Below are 20,608 nucleotides of genomic sequence, written 5' to 3'. Positions count from 1 at the left end.
AGAACATGACACTAATTAATCATACATAGTAAACTACTCCAAAACCTAATGCCTTAAAAAAGAACAGTAAGTACTCATTATCTTTGCCATTTTTTCATGGTCAGGAATTTGGGAGCAACTTAGCTGGGCAGTTAGACTTGAAGGAGTCCTTCAAGAAACGGTAATCAGAGGGACAACCATCTGAAGACAAAAGGGTCAGCTAGCAAGAAGACCACTCACAGGACTGACATGTTGGTGCTGCTGAGTGGTAGGAGGTCTTTGCTCCTCTCCATGTAATCCTCTCCTGGGGCTTGTTCAGTGTCCTGACAACCAGACCAAGCAACCCATAAGAGCAAGTGGAAGCCACAGTGCCATTTATGACCCAGCCTGCAAAGCCATAATTCCATCTGCCTCACTGTTCTGTTTACCACACAGGCCAGTCTGGATTCAACATGGGGTAAAACCACGTGTGTGGTATCACTGGGTCCATTTTGGAGGCTGGTATGACTACTGTGGACTTTCCTGAAGGAGTCAGCAAATATACCATTTCTCTCCCCAGGAAACAAGAAGGTCCTGGGGAGTGTATACATGGTGGCAGAGGGTTGATATCATGGTGGTGGATATCTGGCACTTTCTCTCACCATCACCCTCACTCTTACTTCTTCTGGGAACTGTCCCTCCAAAACACGGCCACCATGGGGACCACTCTGGACTTATGCAATCCTGACTGCTTAACCATAGTTTGCTTGTTCAGTATCAGGCAACTGACCCAAGAGTGGGGAGGAACATTAAAAATAACACCGCCTGCCAGGGACTTCCCTATTGGTTCAGTGGTTAAGAATCCTCCTTGCAATGCAGGGGACATGAGTTCTATCCCTGGTCAGGGAACTAAGATCTCACCTGTCGAGAAGCAACTAAGCCCGTGTCATAACTAGAGAGTCCATGACCCACAAGAAAGATCCCCCATGACAACGAAGACCCAACACAACCAAATAAATAAATAATAAAGATAAACATTTAAAAATGTTTAAAGGAAATAACGTTCTTCAGACTATACAGATATTTGTTCCACATGGGACACCCGACTCATAGACTAATACAATCATCCCCTGGGATTTAGAACTTGAGAGGAAAACAACCTAGAGGGAGATCTCCCTTCCTCTAATGGTTAAACTATAGAATATAAAATTTCCCCATGTGGAGGATCTGGTTCATGGTGAGAAAGTAGGTCGGCAGTGGACAAAGCAGAGATTAGAAGAGAAAAAAGCTGAGCTCCTGCCTCCGGGTTAGACTGTACACTTTCCACAGCTTAGCTTGTGTCCTTTACAACCCTTTGGAATCTGTCAACCAATAAATTTCCACTCACAGATAAACTAATCTAAAAAGTTGCAAAACTGTTCACAGTTCAACTCAGATGCAGAGAAAATATAAATTTTGTCTAGGCTTCAAGGAGAGAAAAATGCACTTGACTTTCTCTGATCTGGGATAGCTGCTCACTCCTATGTCTGCGAGCTCCCACCTAGTGGTATTGGGTTGAATAAAGGGAACAGAGCTTGCACGGCCTTGGGCTCTGGAGCACAGAGGTTCTTAGTGCTCCATGGCACCTCTGGCCTCTGGTTAGGTGCCTTTTGTCCATCTGACCACTGCTTACACCCTGAGAACATGCACAGCTGCAGCCCCTGGGGTAATCCATGGTCTAGTCTCTTTCTGCTTGCACTCCACTAGTACCTCATCCTCTGCCCCTCAGTGGCTACAGAACACTCTGAGTCTCAGCTGCTTTCTCCTTGAGACTTTGACATCTGGCAACAGGGTGCCTCTAGGGCCCAGTCTCTGCAGCTTCCTGGGGTATCACACGGGAAACCATCGTCCTCTGTGTGTCCCTCAATTTTCATAACACACCTGTCCCTCTTGGGCAAATGTCCAGCTCGGTCTTTTCTCTCCTTTTCACTGTCAACCTGCTATAGGGAAGGGTTTCTCCATCTCTCGTCCACTTGAGGCTTCCCTTATACAGAACTCTAATACCTCTCCCCAAGCCTGCTATGCCACTAAAATGGTGATGAGTTGTCCTCCTCTACCCTGGGACAATAAAGGAAGACTTTAAGGGAAACAAGAACCTGAGAGGAATGTTTACACTAATAAGTTCAGTACTTTTCTTAATAGCCTCTTTAAGCACATCTGAATTCTATAACTTAAACCCAAAGTCCTAACAAATGTCATCAGGCAGCAGTAAAACAGTCAAGCGACAGTCACTCAGTCAGTCAGTCAGTCAACCATTTTTTGAGCAACTTTGAGTTCCTACATTCTGAAACCCTGAGTACAACTCACTAACTTACTCACATTCTAGTGGGGGAAACATACACTTGTATGAAAAGAAAAATACAATGAATTCATTGTATTCCCTAAAAGAGAGATGATCAAAAGTCCCTCCCCCGGCCACTCCCCACCACCACCACAGATGGATGCGTGACATTCTGTAAGGGAAGAGTCGGGTTGGAAGCAGATGGCTGGGCTCTGTAACCTGAGAAACTATTCCCTCCCCAGTTGCTGATTCAGTTTATTAAATTTAAATCTTTGAACAAGGTGCTTCAAAAGATTGAATTCTAAGTGAGACACAGATCATAAAAGATTGTATCATGCACTATGTTAGACTGTATAGATGGACAAATGCAAAGCATAGTTCTACCCACGATCCTTGTTTCTGTGAACGTCAATATAAAACACAAGTGAAATGATGCTAGAACACACTGGCCAGGACTAAGAGACACAGGCACACCCACACACTGCTGGAAACTAGGTGTGGTTCTGCTTAAGCCCCAGCAGCCCCCGGGTCTCCCCCGTGTGACATCCGATACTGGTGTTTACATATTTAGCGATGTCTCTATTAGGACAGGGTTTGTGTTGTCTTCAGTCAGTCAGTCAGTTCAGTCGCTCAGTCGTGTCCGACTCTTTGTGACCCCATGAATCGCAGCACACCAGGCCTCCCTGTCCATCACCAACTCCCGGAGTTTACTCAAACTCATACCCATTGAGTCGGTGATGCCATCCAGCCATCTCATCCTCTGTCGGCCCCTTCTCCTCCTGCCCCCAATCCCTCCCAGCATCAGGGTCTTTTCCAATGAGTCAACTCTTTGCATCAGGTGACCAAAGTATTGAAGTTTCAGCTTCAGCATCAGTCCTTCCAATGAACACTCAGGACTGATCTTCAGGATGAACTGGTTGGATCTCCTTGCAGTTCAAGGGACTCTCAAGAGTCTTCTCCAACACCACAGTTCAAGAGCATCAATTTTTCCGCTCTCAGCTTTCTTCACAGTCTAACTCTCACATCCATACATGACCACTGGAAAAACCATAGCCCTGACCAGACGGACCTTTGTTGGCAAAGTAATGTCTCTGCTTTTTAAGTCACTGTTTAATCCTCATCTCAACTGTGGCCACAACTCTGGCCATAGGCAGTGCTCAGTTAGTAAATGTGTGTTCAATGCATGATGACTGGACACAAATTTTTAGAATGACAATCTGGTTATATGTATCAGAAGCTCTTAATTCTCTTTAGAGATTCATCTCAAGGAATAATAATGGATATATGTATGTAATTATCTATATATAAATATTCAGGAAAATGTGGTTTATACTAAGAGAAATTCAGGAACAACTGAAATATGAGACAATATAGTCTTGTTTAAATACATTATGGTATCATCTTAGAATGACTATTATACAACTGTTGAAAACAATGGTTATAATAAAATGATCACATTTTGGTAAATCTGTATTTGCTGTGTGTATATGTATAAATGTACATGCAAAGAAAAAAGATCATAAAAATGGACACATAAATGTAAATTGTGGTTCTCTTCAGGTGGAAAGTTTCAATCCACTCATCATCTCATTTTTGTTTCTTTGTATTTTCTCAGTGTTCTAAAATAACATGTATTTCCTTGTGGTAAGAATAAAGCAATAATAACAAAATTGCATTAACAATCTCTGAGCATGCATCTTAGAAAGTTGTCTAACAGAACTCAAACTCATCACTGTGTCCCCATTTCCAGCGAGGGTCCCCTCAGTCTCCCTGGGAAAGTTACATCCAAGTGTTTACCCAAGATACTTATGACAGAGCTCATATCATCTCCTGTCCTTCCAACCTGCTCACCAAAACATGTGTTGGGCAAAAGCATGTTAGGCAAGGTAGAAGCAAGTCTATTAATAAAGCATTTCCCTACTGACACCCGTACGGACCTGGGCAATGAGTCGGACACTACTGAGCAACTGAACTGAACTGAACTGAAGCCAACCCTACTGTCCCTTTGCACCCAACTACCAAAATGGAGATGGGTCTTGCTGCTAACAGGAATTCAAAAGAAATAAAAGCAACCACACTGGCTCATCCCACCTCTTAACAGCTGCACTGAATTGTGTGCCATTGTTCGACAGGTCTGTTGCTCCAGACCTACGGCCCACTCGTCCGGTCATTTCAAGGTGGGCCGGCATCAGCAGCCTCTAATAACTCCGCCAAAACTTGTAATGGGTCCAGGCACTTTGTACATAGCCTGAGACTACAGTATATCTTCTAAAACCATGAAAATCATCTACCACACTGCTCTTCCTGACTGAGTAAGGAGAGATGTAGGAGGAAGAAGGGGAAGATGATCATGATATTTCCTTAGTGGAAGGAGTAATTGCCTCAGATATAGTCACAGATATAGGAAGAGCCACGTCCAGCCTCCTCAACATCCAGCTTAAATCGCTCCTAAATCTCTACCATTGCTGCTCTCTCCCAAGACTAATTCATCCCTGTATTTCACCTTGCCCTCACCTCAATGAGTTCTAACTTGGCAACTCACTTTTTTTAAGTTTGTGCTCTCTTCTATGAGGGCTTCCCAGGTGGCACTAGTAGTAAGAAATCTGCCTATCAATGCAGGATGTGGGTTCGATTCCTGGGTTAGGATGATCTGCTGGAGTAGGACACAGCAGCTCACTCTTAATATTCCTGCCTGGAAAATTCCATGGACGGAGGAGCCTAGCAGGCTACAGTCCTTGGGATCACAAAGAGTTGGACACAACTGAGCACACACAGGCACGAACTTCCTCTTTGAAAGCACTTGTAATTCATCTTTTTTTTTTTTTTTCTAAAGGGTTCATTTTTTAAAAAATGAATTTAGTGATAAAATTCCTAATGAAATGATTGCTTCTGTGTAAGTGATATTAATAGAAGTGAAATGCCCTGACAAATCCTACAGGATAATGGTTCCTTTGCTAATGTTTATCATCATTACCTACCCTAAATTTCACCCCCAAAACAGATCAACACAATTAATCTGATTAAAAAAAGAATCATTTATAGTTATAAACTGCCTTCATCTCAGGTTGATCAAAGCATTTCACTGAAGATAATTTGTTCCAATTCACTATAATTTTTGCATTGCTCATTGCTATCAAACTGAGTGCTTTAATCCTCATAGTTTTGTCTTTTTAAAAAAATGAATTACAAATTGGGTATCATACAAAAGTTATTGAAGAAATCTATTTTCATACCCTGCTTCCGAGTTGATAATCCTTTTTGCCAAGGTTCTCATCATTATAATTCTCTTGATGGGGTCAGAGCTCATGAAAACTTGTACATGGAAATTATAACATGGTTTAGGAAGGTGGGGGATAGAAGAAGGAGGAAGAAAATACTAAATTAAAAATCTGTTGTGAACACCCTAAATATGGATTCCAAGTCTTTTTAATAGTGAATGACTGACTCCTCCATGCAGACTCTAAAAAGTTGCTTTCTCAGACTAAAAGACATAAGTACAGAAATTTTCTCCCAACTTAATCTTACATACTTTTTTCTTTCCCTTGCAAACTCAGTGCACAATCGCCTGGCTGCTTTCAGCCTGTCTCACACAAATTACGTTGTATCGACTTCAAAGAAAGGGCTTGTGATTTTTGTGTATTCAATCTACCCCATAATGCTCTCAGGGCAGTGCCCAGTACTCCAGGAGCTTGACTAAATAAATACTGAGTTGAAAAGTATAGACTAGAAAAATTACTTCTATCCAACACAAATAAAAATAAGCACCTAGACTTCAGTATATTTATTCTGTCCCTTACAAATCACCTGAGGAGATTCCCTTTTCTTAAATAATAACCACACTTTCATCCCATGACTCAAATTCTTTCCTCGAAATTGACTGCTAGCTCAGCTACTCTTGGGAATTCTGAGTGATACAGAGGGAACTAGATTCTCCATCTGGGCTGAAAGACAGCCATTAACTAATGTAGGACCGCAGAACAAAGAGCTTCCTTACTTTGTTCCTGCTTTTCGTAGCCTGGCCAGAATTAGGAAATGCCTCCATTTCCATCACATTTTGCTACTAAATGAGCCCAAGTCAAGAAACACCCTTTGACACATTGATTACTAGTGTTCTGGAGAAATCTCCATAGCTGGGAACTTTGTGGAATCTACCCAATTCTCAAATTCCTTCAGTCTCAAAAGATTTGGGATAGTAGCTACAAATATTGTTTTACTAATAATTTTATATTTACACAGTGATTTGAATATTTAAAAACCTTTCCAAAGGCAATGCATAAGTTTGCTGGGTCTGCCATAATAAAGTAACAAAGACTTGGCAATGTGAACAACAGAAATATATTTTCTCACAATTCTGGATGGTAAAAGTCCAAGATCAAAATATTGGCACAGTTGGTTTCTTCAAAGACCTCTCCCCTTGGCTTGTAAATGGCTATTCTCATTGGGTATCTCATCTCTGCATTGTGCTCATTTGAGTCCTAATCAACTTTTCATATAAGAACACCAGTCATATTGCGTTCCTAGAGAAGGCAACGGCAACCCTCTCTAGTATTCTTGCCTGGGAAATTCCATGGATAGGGGAGCCTGGCGAGCTAGAGTCCATGGAGTTGCAAAGAGTCAGACACGACTTAGCAACTAAACAGCAACAGCATGTAGCATTAGACCATATCCATGAAACTTTAAAGTTAATTACCTTTTAAAGACATATCTCAAATACACTCACATTCCGAGGAATTGGAGGTTAAAAGTTCAACCTGTGAATTCGTGGAGGAGGGGACATAATTCAACCCATGATAGTCATGCTTTCATTTTATAATTATGGACCTAAAATTTAAAAAAGAAAAAAAAAATTGTATCACCAAACTCACAAGTCGTTAGGTGATATAGCTAAAATTGGATCCCTGGGTCTCTGATTCCAAATGCTATACTTTCTCTCTTATAATCTACTGCTACTATGATACCTAAATTGTGTCTAACTGTTTATCACTTATAAACAATGCGTTATCTCACTGAATTGCCTGAGGAATGAAAAGCTGGTATTACCCAAGGAACCACTTGGCCAATTTGATACGTCTCTACTTTGAAACTCCTGGGGCAGGAGAGGAGATTCTTCTAGAATTCTCATCAGCTTACTCTCTACCCACAACTCTTACCCACTAGCTGGACCTTAACATTGAGGATGCAGAAAAAGGTCATTGGACCAAAGCTTGACTCTCAGAAGTTTTCCTAGTCCTGACTGCAGCTCAGAACCAATTTCATCTAAGGAATAAGCATTGAGATTCATCATAATGTTGCTCCCAATTTATTCGAGTCAGACCTCAGGTACCAGCTAAATCTGAGAGTAGATGGATGGATCTAGAGAAGAACAAATGTTCCTGAGTCCCCCATACAGTCAGCCTAAGAGAAAAGAACCTGTTTCCATCATTCAAAGCACTTAAATAGCCCTTGTGTTTTAAATTCTGAGAGTACTACTTTTTGGAAGGTTAAATGTAAACAACAGTATTTAAATACCTATTTACAGTTTCTTAATGGCAACCCACTCCAGTATTCGTGCCTGGAAAATCCCATGGACGGAGAAGCCTGGTAGGCTACAGTCCATGGGGTCACAAAGAGTCGGACATGACTGAGTGATTTCAGTTTCACTTTCACTAAAAACAAACAGAGCAAGATTAAAAGTGTGTTAAGAGACATACAGATGGATAACGGGCACATGAAAAGATGCTCAACATTGCTAAGTATTAGAGAAATGCAAATCAAAACCACAATGTGATATTACCTTAAACCTGTCAAAATGGACATCATCAAAAGTCTACACTGTTGATGGGAATGGAAATTGCAGTCACTATAGAAACAATATAAAGTTTCCTCCAAAAACTATAAGTAGAACTACCATATGATCTAGCAATCATGAGAGATGATACAAAGACTGTGGCTTAAATCACTCAGTTCTGGAGTGATTTATCACACAGCAACATATAACCTGTAATATCATTCTTTGTTCCCAACCTCCACTCCACAATTCTGCTTCCTTTTGTATTTTCATTATTTTTAATTGGAGGACAATTGCTTTACAATGCTGTATTGTTTTCTGCCATGCAGCAACATGAAACAGCCATAAGCGTATAGACAATCTGTGCATGCTCAGTTGCTTCAGCTGTGTCCAACTCTGTGTGACCCTATGTACTGAAGCCCACAGAGCTTCTCAGTGCATGGGATTGTCCAAGCAAGAAGTGGGTTGCCGTGCCATTCTCCAGGGGATCTTCCCAACCCAGGGACTGAACCCATATCTCTTACATTTCCTCCATTGGCAGATGGGTTCTTTACCACTAGCACCACCTGGGAAGCTCATATACAGTCCATGGGGTCGCAAAGAATTGGACACGACTGAGTGACTAAATATACATATATATGTGTGTGTGCATCTCATCTACTCTCTCTATATATAGCCTGGTGGGCTATAGTCCACAGAGTCACAAAGACTCCAACTAACTGAAGTGACTTAGCATGCATGTATAAATACATATATATATCTTCCCCTTCTTGCGCCTCCCTCTTACCCACCCCCCAATTCTTTTTTATTTTTCATTTATTTTTATTAGTTGGAGGCTAATTACTTTACAATATTGTAGTGGTTTTTGTCATACATTAACATGAATTAGCCATGGATTTACATGTATTCCCCATCCCGATCTCCCCTCCCACCTCCCTCTCTACCCAATCCCTCTGGGTCTTCCCAGTGCACCAGGCGCCCCCCACCCCCACCAATTCTAACTCCAATCTAAGTTCTGAAAGTTAGAGCTACAAAATCAGTTTCTTTCCCCTCAATGTAAACATTTATACTATAAACTCAGGCATCTGGAAAAACTGATCGCAAGGTTTTAATGTTGTTTCTGCTCTTTTCATCAAGAAATAAATAACTCTAGTATGATAATTTTTTCCTCCTGTTTATATGCAAATTGTTTAAGAACTGAACTGTTCCAGTTGTTTGCAATTGCTTCCATATTATCCCAGAACAATTCAAAATTCAAAACATGCAATAAAACCAGTGATTTATTGGTCTCACATTTCTTTCCTCTCAGAATCCATCAAACCAACCATATTTCTTTGAATTTTTCATTTGGAGGAAGGGACAGTCTGTCTTTCCCTTTGTTCTTCTCTTGGCTATTAAACAGGATTATTCGCCAATTTGATAACTGACATCTAAAGGCATCCTTCATTTATTAAGAAAATAAAATAATCATCAGTCTAGGAAAAATGCAGAGGAGAAAGGATCACATTTTATAACATCATGGTCAGTGTAGGTGGTTGAGCTGAGATGTGTTTATTAAATCTCTGAATATAGATGGATGCTCTTAAAAGCTAATTTTAAGATGAAGAAATTGTTGCTTATCCTAATTGCCCTCTAGAAAGTGACTGCATGTGATTAATAGGAAGGGAAAAAGGGGGAGTGGGTTTGCAATGTGACTCCTCCCTATGACACTCCCTATTCCATTTTTAGTAAAATCGACTGAAATTATAGGAAGAAAAAAATCTTCACACTGCAAACCTGTCCATATTAGCTCTTTACAACTCAGAGAAGCATAATCATCTAATGCAGTGTTTTCAGCAACAAAAAATCCCCACCTCCAAAAAATGTTCATTTACCCTTGAAATTGTTTTTGCTATCACCGCATGATGAATTCTGAAGCAAGGCTTGGATATATGTTGAGTCAGTGTTGATTTAAACACAGATCGACCTCCCACATAGCCACCATCTTTGAGTTGTTGCTAGAATTGAAAGAAGCTGGAAGGAAATGATCAAAATCCCCCCCACCCCTGCCGGCACCCCTACCCAAAGAACTAATTTTCCCTCTGCCCAAATTGCTCCTAAGGAACAGAAAATCAGTCCCTCCCCCACAGAATGTGAAGTAATTTGGTTTAAAATGACACATGAAAGGTATTGCTAAGGAAACATTTTTTAAGTTTTTGAACTCTTTTCTACTTCTATCAAATGCATCCTTCTACAATAAGAAAAGGCCAAAGTTATGTCTTACATTGCCTTCTCCCTTGGCCTCAGCGTTTGGAGCTAGAGATACTATTTGTGGAATGAGGCTGAGGACATGAGCCAAAATGAATTTCAGGCTTGCCAGAGCTTACAATCTTAATGCAAATTCAACAATTAGCAATGTCTCAGCTGTGAAAGCTGGAAAAAATTCCACACATCAGATGGTGAGAGAGGCTGGTGGGGAAAAGCACTTCCATTTTACTGTTGTCATCCTGTCATCTCCTAACTCAGTGCATAACCTTGAAAGCAGGCCTGGGCCCTACAGGTTATAAACTCATTCAGATGGTTCCAGAAAGGCAGCATCCTCACTAATCCAGACTAGAACTGTAAATGTGTAAAAAGGATAAGTAGAGAAAGAATTTTAAACTATAAGAAACACTGTATCATCAGTTTCAGAAAACCCCTAGGTTAATGAGTACCACTAGTTCAGTATCACTGAAAGCTAAGAGGATCCAAATATACCAAGTCAGAAGAAACAGCTCTAATGTGTCCTTGTCACCCTGAACCGCTGAGTGAGTGTTGCTCTGTAAGAAGGCACTTCTTGTTTGTTTCTTGAGATGTTTGCTGCTGCTGCTGCTGCTGCTAAGTCGCTTCAGTTGCGTCCGACTCTGTGCAACCCCATAGACGACAGCCCACCAGGCTCCCCTGTCCCTAAGATTCTCCAGGCAAGAACACTGGAGTGGGTTGCCATTTCCTTCTCCAATGCATGAAAGTGAAGTCGCTCAGTCGTGTCCGACTCTGCGACCCCAGGACTATACAGTCCTTGGAATTCTCCAGGCCAGAATACTGGAGTGGGTAGTCCTTCCCTTTTCCAGGGGATCTTCCCAACCTAGGGATCAAACCCAGGTCCCCCACATTGCAGGCTGGATTCTTTACCAGCTGAGCCACAAGGGAAGCCTTAGAAATCACCTAGAAACCCAAGAACATTGGGTTTCCTTGCCTTCATCTTCCCACATTGGTCTTTTTCTAGAGAAAAGAAAAAAAATATAGCTGCAGTTGTACAAGTGAACATTTCCACTGGAAAGAATATAATGATACAGACCCTTGAGGGGAAAGATCAGAAATTCTAAGGACTTCACATGCTAAACACAATTATTCATTCCTTGTATGATTTCCTCCCAACTATTTTCTTCCTATTCACATCGTCAATCGTTATTTTTAATATTTATTTTATTTATTTATTTGGCTGCCCTGGGTCTTAGTTGCGGCATGTGGGATCTAATTCTTCAACCAAGGATTGAACCTGTGCCCTCTGCATTGGGAGCATGGAGTCTTAGCCACTGGACCACCAGGGAAGTCCCACCAATCATTACTGATGATGCAAACTTTGTGACCATGCCCCAAACTAAGAATCACATTCCATTGCAACCTGTTAATCAGTTACCTCATGACCATTTTGGAAGTAAATCTTGCTATTTCCCTTAAATACCTCCCTTCATGACTTCACTACCATTCATCAAAATGCTCACAGCTCCAATAAACTCTGTTCTTCTGAATGCAAATCAAACATGATCATTTTTTTTTAAACAAAAATGCTCCCAATTGTTCTCTATCAAGCATCTATTCTGCATGTATCTTGGTTTGAATTTCCTCCAAAGAAAAGTCGGGGGAAAAATCTTGAGTACAAGTAGCTTACTTAGGAAATGATTCCAGGAAGCAGAATACAGCTCAGGGGATGTGAGCCAAGGAAGAGGGAAAAGCCAGATGCTTGAGGGAGAAAGCCCTCAGTGTGGTCGGGAACCACCCACCAAAGTTGGGTAATGGATGTTGACGGGACTCCAACTCTGGTCCCTGTCGTGGCAGATACCTGAATTCCACCAGATGTTCAGCTGTGCACATAGTAGGGAATTGAGCTTCCTGAGTGAACATTCAAATATTCTCTCCCTATTATGCTCTCATGAAGTGTGATCCTTCTTTGTATCCTTTCCCAAAGTCGACCTTTAACCCAATCATTCATATACACATCTTTTCACCTGTACGAAAAGCTTCCTGTCTCCACTCTGCAAACACTTGTTTTGAACCCAATTATCTCAGTGCACTTCTCTCTCTTAACGCACTGTCAAGGCAATTTACTTCAAATGAGCAAACAGCTCCAGCTCATGGCCCTTGCTTTCGAATCTTGAAAAAGAAACTAGGATATCTTTTTCAACCAGAGGGATACATCAAGGGTTTTTTTCACAAGTTTAAAAAATATTTAATTTTTCAGATTCACCGTGTTATTTTCTACATCTTTATTTACATAAGTAAAAATTAAACCTGTCCCTTTATATATTAGCCTCCTTTTCAATCAGCAAATTTGAGGGCAAGAAATTTTATCACAGTAAATTCTGTTGATTTTATATCTAGTTCATAATTGGCACTTTGTGAAAGAGAATAAAGGCCATATAGAAACAGAAAAAAAGAATCAAGCATTATCCCAAAATGTGAACTATCATCTTAAAACTCATTTTATCTTCCATATTAGACAATATCTATCGAACATTCTTCTTTCCACCACATCGTCTCCTTCTTATAACCCAGGATGGTTTATTAACCCCAGTTTTGGGCAACTGCACCAAAATCCCCAAAGGATTTTTCCACCCAATGGAAAAATTAACTGTCATTACCAAGAATTTTGAGGTGTAGATGTGTGCTAGGGATTCGGAGACATCATTTCTCACCTTCTGTCATGGCTGAAGTACCACGTTTTCTAAAAACCCAATCAAAAACCTTAAGGCTTTGGATGTGCAAGTACAATAGTGTCTCCTGTCTGATTCATATTTGTAATGAACCTGCTTTGGGACTGCTGGCAATAAAAGGGACATAATCCTTAAGTAGGTGTCAGAGAAGTTCACCTAATTTATGTGACAGGACTCAATCTCAAGCAAAGGTTTAATGAGAACCTCAAGTTGTATAAAGTGTGCCTGGCATCTGCCTATCCCTCTGTCGGGAAGAGCAGAGGGATACCTTAAGTGAAGAACATATATCCAGATTTCTTTAACTGATATGGATGAACCTAATAGAGAATAAGGGGAAAGAGCAACAACCACCAAAAAGACTAGTACAGCAAATATTAATCCATTATACACTTGCTGGTTACTGTAATAACCTCTGAACGTTCCCCAAAAGGAAAGCACGACATGGATAATGTATGTGCCTACTGCAAGTAATCTTCCAAGCATGAATGGCTGAAGGATTATAATTTCTTTCCATCGGATCATCATAGGTGTCCCAGAGGTCATACAAATAACCAGCATCCTTTTATCCTAAACACTACCAAGCCAAGGTTGAGATATGAGCCTATTAAAATCTGGTTTAAGAAAGAATTTTATTTTGCCTGTGATTTCATCCATTAATTGCAGACTGCCTTTTAAAGCCTTCTGCGGAAGACAAAGAGACCTTCAAATCCTTTCTCTGAGAATTAAAGCTTTCATTTAAGGATTCCAGATGGGCTGTATTTTAAGTATAAAAGTTCAAATACTTTTAACCACCAACAGATGAAAGGAATTTTACCCAGTTATGTTGCACAATTGCCACCCAGTAGTTCTTCTATCCTGGCCAAATTGAGCATCAATTTAAATTAGATTTAATCGTGGGACCCTTGACAATCACAATCAACACAAGATATTAGGGAGTTTAGGAAATGGGTCTATTAAATGACAATTAAAGCTGTCAGCCTTCCAGAGCTTATTTTCAGTTAATTTGATCCCTAGTAGACAGCCACATTCAACTGCTGTAAACAAAGAGGTCTGTTTGAAAGTGCAAGCTGAGATGGGAGCTGGTTCCTTAGAACCTTGGTTGATGGCATATTACACTTCCAGGTTCAGGCAGCTCCATCTGTTACTCAGAATAAGTGACTTCAAAATAACTTCCTGTGCAACTACTGAAGTCCTCCTAAAAGTCCTGAGAGAGTGTGGGGAGTGGTTGGCTTTTCCTTTTTGTGTAAAGTCACATGGAAATTCTTCAGGGTCAGGTGCTCTCAGTCTGGCACATATTAAATAGTGCGTTTACCTAGAATGTGCCTGAAATTGACTATGGAAAGTCTTAGATTATCTATACCCTTTAATACAGTATTTTCACTTTCAGGGATTTATCCTAAAGAAACAGATATCTGCACATAGAGTTATGAACAGGCATGTTTGCTGCAGAATGAAACGAGGATAAAACATAGAGGAAGTTTAGTTTTGGCTGCTCCTCTCACCCCATTCCCTGTAACCCTTCCCATAGGCCAGACCATGTTTCTCCACCTTGAAAACTTCTTCTTAAGTGTCACTTCCTCCAAAGAATTTGCATGGAGAACCAGTCAATATTTCCAAATCCTGGGTTTTTCTCCATCAAAATATGTCTCCCATGCCCTTAAGTTCATGCCCTCTGCAGTCTGCCCAGGCCAGAAAATTAGATACATTTTTCTTTCTGAGATGTTAATGGATTTATATTACCTTCTAGAAGCAACATGTTATATTTTAAAATGAGATCCTCCTGAAGACAATGCTATCAACTCAAAATGGGATTATAATGGGAATTTCAGTCTCCAAATAAACCCAGTAGTTTGTATGATTTAAAAGTCCTTTTCAAATACATTTTCAGGACATGTACATGTGCATATGTGTCCTAGTTTACTCATTTTGATTTATTATGAAAAGGCATTCATGTTTATTATATTAATAGAGAGTGTGGGAAACAAGAAAAAGTAAAAGGAAGATGAAAATCATCAATATTCCCGACCACACAGAAATGACATTTTTAACATTCTATTGTGCTTCTTCCCAATCATAGTCATATGCACTCATTTATTTTCTGGAGTCATGATTACAGCATATGTACAATTTTTGCATTCTTTTTTTCACTTTACTATTTATTTGACAATTGTCAAAATAGCTTTATTCCAAAGACATCATCAATGGGGCCATGCTACATGCTAAGTCACTTCAGTCGTGTCCAGCTGTTTGTGACCATATAGACTGTAGCCTGCCAGGCTCCTCTCTCCATGGGATTTTCCAGGCAAGAATACTGGAGTGGGTTGCCATGTCTTCTCTAGGGAATCTTCCCAACCCAGGGATTGAACCCATGTCTCTTATGTCTCCTGCATTGGTAGGTGGGTTCTTTACCTCAAGCACCATCTGGGAAGCCATACTTCACAGTAATTCACCCTTTTCTTCAGTCATTATTTTTCCTGCCAAGAATACCTTAAAATTTTGGCTATTTTTTCTGGGCTTCTTATCTATTACAACCGCTACATTAAACTGGAATTGATTTACCATATTTAACTGGTAAGTCAATTTCCCAAGATAAAAGCACTCAAATTCAGTTCTGGAACAGGAAAAGGACTGGAATGTGTTAAAACAACATGGATGCAGCCCATGCAGGACACTGGCAGGAAATCAAGGTCACAGTCTGTCATCGGGGTGAGAGCCTCCAATGGCCACAGCAAAATATCTTCCTTTTGTCCCTCACCCATCTCTTCACTCAGCTCAGTCATACCCACTTCCTTGTCTCCCATTTTAAAGGTGCAGGAAGACTTGGAGACTCATAGTTGTTTGTGATCTGGGTAGCAATTCACATTACTACCTGGGTTGTTTTTTCCTAGTGTTGCCCCTGACCAAGTGACAAATGCTATGTAATCCTACTTGGTAACCGATCATTCTTATTACAGCTTCAGATTAAATAGAAAAAGTACAGCCATTTTTTTAAGGAAACAAGGTAGGAAAATCCAGCTTTGTTCTGAGTCAGACCAATTAGGCACACTTTTCAAATAATGTTCAAAGAGGACATTAAAAGGAGAAAGGGATAGGAAGGGGTGTGGAGAATTTTGTAGACCACAGTTGATTTGAGTGTTTTATTTGTAAATAGCATGTTATTTTACTAATGGAGTTGAATTACATTTAACCACTCTATAAATGTTGGTTTGTATTCCATTTAAACATGTTATAAAGAGCTTTCAGCTATTTTTGAGCAAGCAAGACTGCCCTGCCTATTAATAAACACTTAGGTGGAGTATCAGATTTCCAATAACTAACAATATGATTATCTACCCAGAGACTTGGAAAGAACTATATTCACAATGTCTTATGATTGGCAAGTTTGCAGTCTTTGACACGGAATACTAAGCACACAGCATGCTGAAACACTGGGGGAAGGGGTTCCTTTTCCCTACCAGTAACTGCTAACCTGCCTGGCAGCATGCGCGGCGCCCTGAGCTGCCTTGTGAACCAGAACCTACTTCTCAAAGGGGATGCAGGGAGATGGGGACATGGGATTCACCAGAAGTCAGAGCTTTTTCTGAAGTCTTGGCAGTTATGTGACTGTTGTCATTATTCTTATTGATCGCCACACCAGATCTGTTCAGCCTTGTAATAAAAACAGATAAACAGGGTGACCAAATCAGAATAAAAAGGAAGAGGGAGCCGAAATGGTTGAGAATATGCATTATTATCCTCATAAATGATACATAGCCCAGTAGAATAAAATGAATGGTACGTTTCTCTTTCCCATTGTCTTACATCAGGAAAAGTCTGAAGTGGTATAGAATCTCCATTTTTTAAACACATAATCACCAATCTATTCTACATTTAGCAGACATCCTGATTTATTTTTTCATGTTCTGTATTTCTCCATAAAGAGATACCTGTTAGAAATGTTACCATACATATACCTGCTAAAAGTATTATTCTTATGCTTTCATCAATCATCTTATAGTGCTCTCGGAATGGAACTCATACATATTAGGGAACTTACTTATTGTGAAGTTCTTACTAAAATCTATAATTTGTATTTGATATGAGGAAAAGACAGCCTCAAATTGAGGGACTTATTACAAAATAACTGAATGATATTCTTCAAAAGTCAGGAAAGATAAAGACTGAGAAATTGTCCCAGATTGGAGACTAAGAAATCAGCAAAACTAAATATAATGTGTATATTTTGTCTGACCTGGACTGGATCCTAGGTCAGAAAAAGAATACTAGTGGTACAATTAGAAACATTTTTGTAAGGTCTGTAGATTAGTTAAGAGTATCCTATGTTAGTTTCCTAGTTTCAATCATTAAACTAAGATTATGTAAGATGTTAACATTAGGGGAAGTAAGGTGAAGGGTATATCGAAATTTTTTGTACTATTTTGCTACATATTTTGTAAGTCCGGAATCCTTTCAAAGGAACAGTTAATTTTTTTAAATTAAAAACAAATCTGAAAATTTAGATAATTGGATTTCAGTGCATATCTGCAAGGAGTTGATGCATTTCTGAGAAAAAGAAGATGGAGATTTCAAGTTGCCTGCATTTACATAAGATCAGTGAATAACTTGAGCATCCTGGCATTTTAATTAAAGAGAGAATGAGACCCACGAAGGCAGAAAGACACACAGTTAAAGACATCTTATGATGGCATGTCGGCATTGACAAAGCATTTCAGGACTTCCTTTTGGAGTCACACCAAGGAGGTGATCACTGTCCTTGTCAGAGACATGTCTGTGCTACAGAATCAAAGGCAGGCTTTTCTCTGATTGGTTGGGTCAGGCTGCTAATGAGGCAAAGGTCGTGGATTGGATCTGCTCTCAGGGCCTGTGAGTGTCACTCTGTCTCCTGACATTTCTCTGATCACAGAGAGCCAGGTGTGACAGCTCGACTGCACCAGCACAAGGCTGGCCCTACTGTGGAGAAATAATGAAGACCCACACCCTCCCTAAGGTCACCTTTAAACATAATAGGCATACTTGAATAGAATCCCCGTCATCTAAATATGTTTCTAAAAATAACTGCATCAGGAAAGGGATCCCTTATTAGATTCACTTTCCCATATTTAACCTATAATTAGGAGACCTGGAAGGGTGAAGCTGATTGGCCTCCAATGCAATTCACAGACACAGAAATTCTTGAGAGCCACATTACCTCCTTAGCAGAAGCATGAGCTAGTTAAAGGCATGAACTCTGTTTTAATATCACTTAGCCAGCCACCAAAGAACATAAAGAATGAGGCTGCTGACCTTGCTCCTGACAGACAATTTTCAGTTTTCATGTTCCAAAAATTATTAAGAAGGGGCTTCTATCAACATGACTTTTCCTGAGTCTCTTGTGTTTAGGAGGAGAGCTTTCTTGATGTATTCAGGATTTCAAACTGGAAGGTAAGCATGAAGATGGAAACGTCTTTGTTTCAAGTATCAGTATGTTTTAGAGACAAAAGCAGCTAAGAAATTAGAACAGATTTAAGCACACAAATTGATTTCATTATCATGAGCAAATACAGCAGTTTGAAAGAAAATCTACTTGTGTGGTAATTTTTAAGTTAAAAAAAAATCATTTAGTGGGCTTTAGTCTCTTCCACCTACAGTTAGAAGAGCTGAGTCTATACTAAATGAAGTTATCCCTTTGAAATTCTTTTTTTTTAATTTTTTATTTTATATTGGAGTATAGTTGCTTCCCAGGGTCTTCCCTGATGGCTCAGCAAGTAAAGAATCCACCTTCAGTGCAAGAGACACAGGAGACGCAGGTTCGATTCCTGCGGTAGGAAGATCCCTTGGAGGAGGAAATGGCAACCCACTCCAGTATTTTTGCCTGGAAGATTTCATGAACTGAAGAGCCTTCTGGGCTACAGTCCATGGGTTTGCACAGAGTCGGACACGGCCGATGTGGCTTAGCACACATGCAGGTGTAGTTGCTTTCCAGGTGCGCTAGTGGTAAGAAACTTGCCTGACAATGCAGGAGACATAAGAGACACGGGTTTGATCCCCTGGAGGAGAGCATGGCGACCCACTTCAGTATTCTTGCCTGGAAAATCCCATGGACAGAGGAGCCTGACGGGCTACCGTCCTAAGGTCACAAAGAGTTGGACACGACTGAACAAACACACCCACATCCGTAGTTGCTTTACAGTTGGTAAACATAAAACGGCTGGGTGACAGGGAAGTGCCTTTGAATGGCAGTGTTCCCCACTCCAGTGCTTTCTCCGGTAACCTGTGGATCTTCAGGTCCTCCCAGCATTTACTGGACAAGGTGAGGTTTGGAAATCAGCAACACATACCCGCACCCAAACCTTTTATATCTCTCTTACCTCCCCTAATATCAGTGTACTCAATAGATGGCAGGAAAATGAGCTGTTTCCCTAGGTTGAGACTTGTTCAAAGTGCCTCGTGATAACAGAAATAAAATGAAAAATAGGAACGTATTCTCCATCTAAAATTTGTGAAACCATAGCCCACCTGCGCTGAGTAGAGCTGAGGACAGCTACAGAAATCAATGGTAGCAAAACCAACAACTGTGGAATAGAAGGGAAGTAAAATCCCTCAAGACTCTGGAAACACTTGGATGTAAATATTCTTAAACCCAGGCTTATAAGACAAAGACACCAGCCCACATTATACTAAAATGCTTGTGTCATTTTTAGATGAAGCAATTCACATTCGGCCACTCCATCTTGATCTGTTTTCCCACAAGCAAATCTGAATAGGCATATCCCTGTGTTCCTTTTTTATAGACTTTTACTGCCCCAAGAATAGACTAATTTCACATTTCTATTGCCTGATTCCTTTACCAGTACACCAAACATAAGGAACAAATAGTCCAAATTATATTTCTCTCTGGAAATAGTTATAAAAGTTTATGTCACTCCACATATACATTCTGCTAGGAAATCTGGGAGAAAAATTGCCTACAACAAATTGGTCCATGAAATAAGATACAACGTTGCTGTCCCAGAGAAAGGTAGAGAATATGTTAAAGAAAAAAATTTTTCATGACACTTGCTAAAGAATGGTATGAGCGACTTTATACAGGACCATGGCAGTAGGTGTGGGGATCACTACAGTGGGATTTTGCAGGAGGAGAGAGTGATCTGGCTCAAGTCAGAATAGAACATGAAGAAGTAGGGGTTTTACAGCCAAGGAGTGAGGTGGAAGTAGTGGTCAATAAATGGAAAACAACTAAGAGGGAGGGCAAGTATTGCTAAACTAGCCTACCAGGATTCTTGCTCAAGGCAGGCCATGGTGATCAGATGTCACCTGGGGGATGGTGGGGGTGAGGAACCCAATCAGATATCAAGGATGATCAGATATCGGGGATGGGGTATTCTAGTTAAATCAACTTAGCAGGACTCTTGCTAAAATCGGGCAATGTCCAGACAAACACAGAAGCCCCAAAGTTGAAGCTTAGTTAGAGAGAAGAGTCAGAGGAGCCTGACTGAAGTTTGGTTATGGAGAGACTCTTTGTCAATAATGGGAAGTTACCTCCTAATGAGAACCCAGCTTCCTGTACTGTAGGGTGAGCCATGAAGACACAGGAGGAGTCATGACTGCTCTTGGAAAGACAGTAAAAAGCAA

General features: G+C 40.4%; 1 long non-coding RNA gene across 1 annotated transcript in view; it reads right to left on the bottom strand.

Moving 5' to 3' along the window:
* Positions 1–20,608, bottom strand: part of LOC136144081 (uncharacterized) — a 351,985-nt gene that overhangs the window by 79,172 nt on the left and 252,205 nt on the right. The gene's annotated exons all lie outside the window — the stretch shown is intronic.

This window comes from Muntiacus reevesi, chromosome 11 (assembly GCF_963930625.1).
Source record: "Muntiacus reevesi chromosome 11, mMunRee1.1, whole genome shotgun sequence".
NCBI classification, from domain to species: domain Eukaryota; kingdom Metazoa; phylum Chordata; class Mammalia; order Artiodactyla; family Cervidae; genus Muntiacus; species Muntiacus reevesi.
Note: the sequence above shows the minus strand (reverse complement) of the source record. Positions and strands in the feature narration are given on the sequence as shown.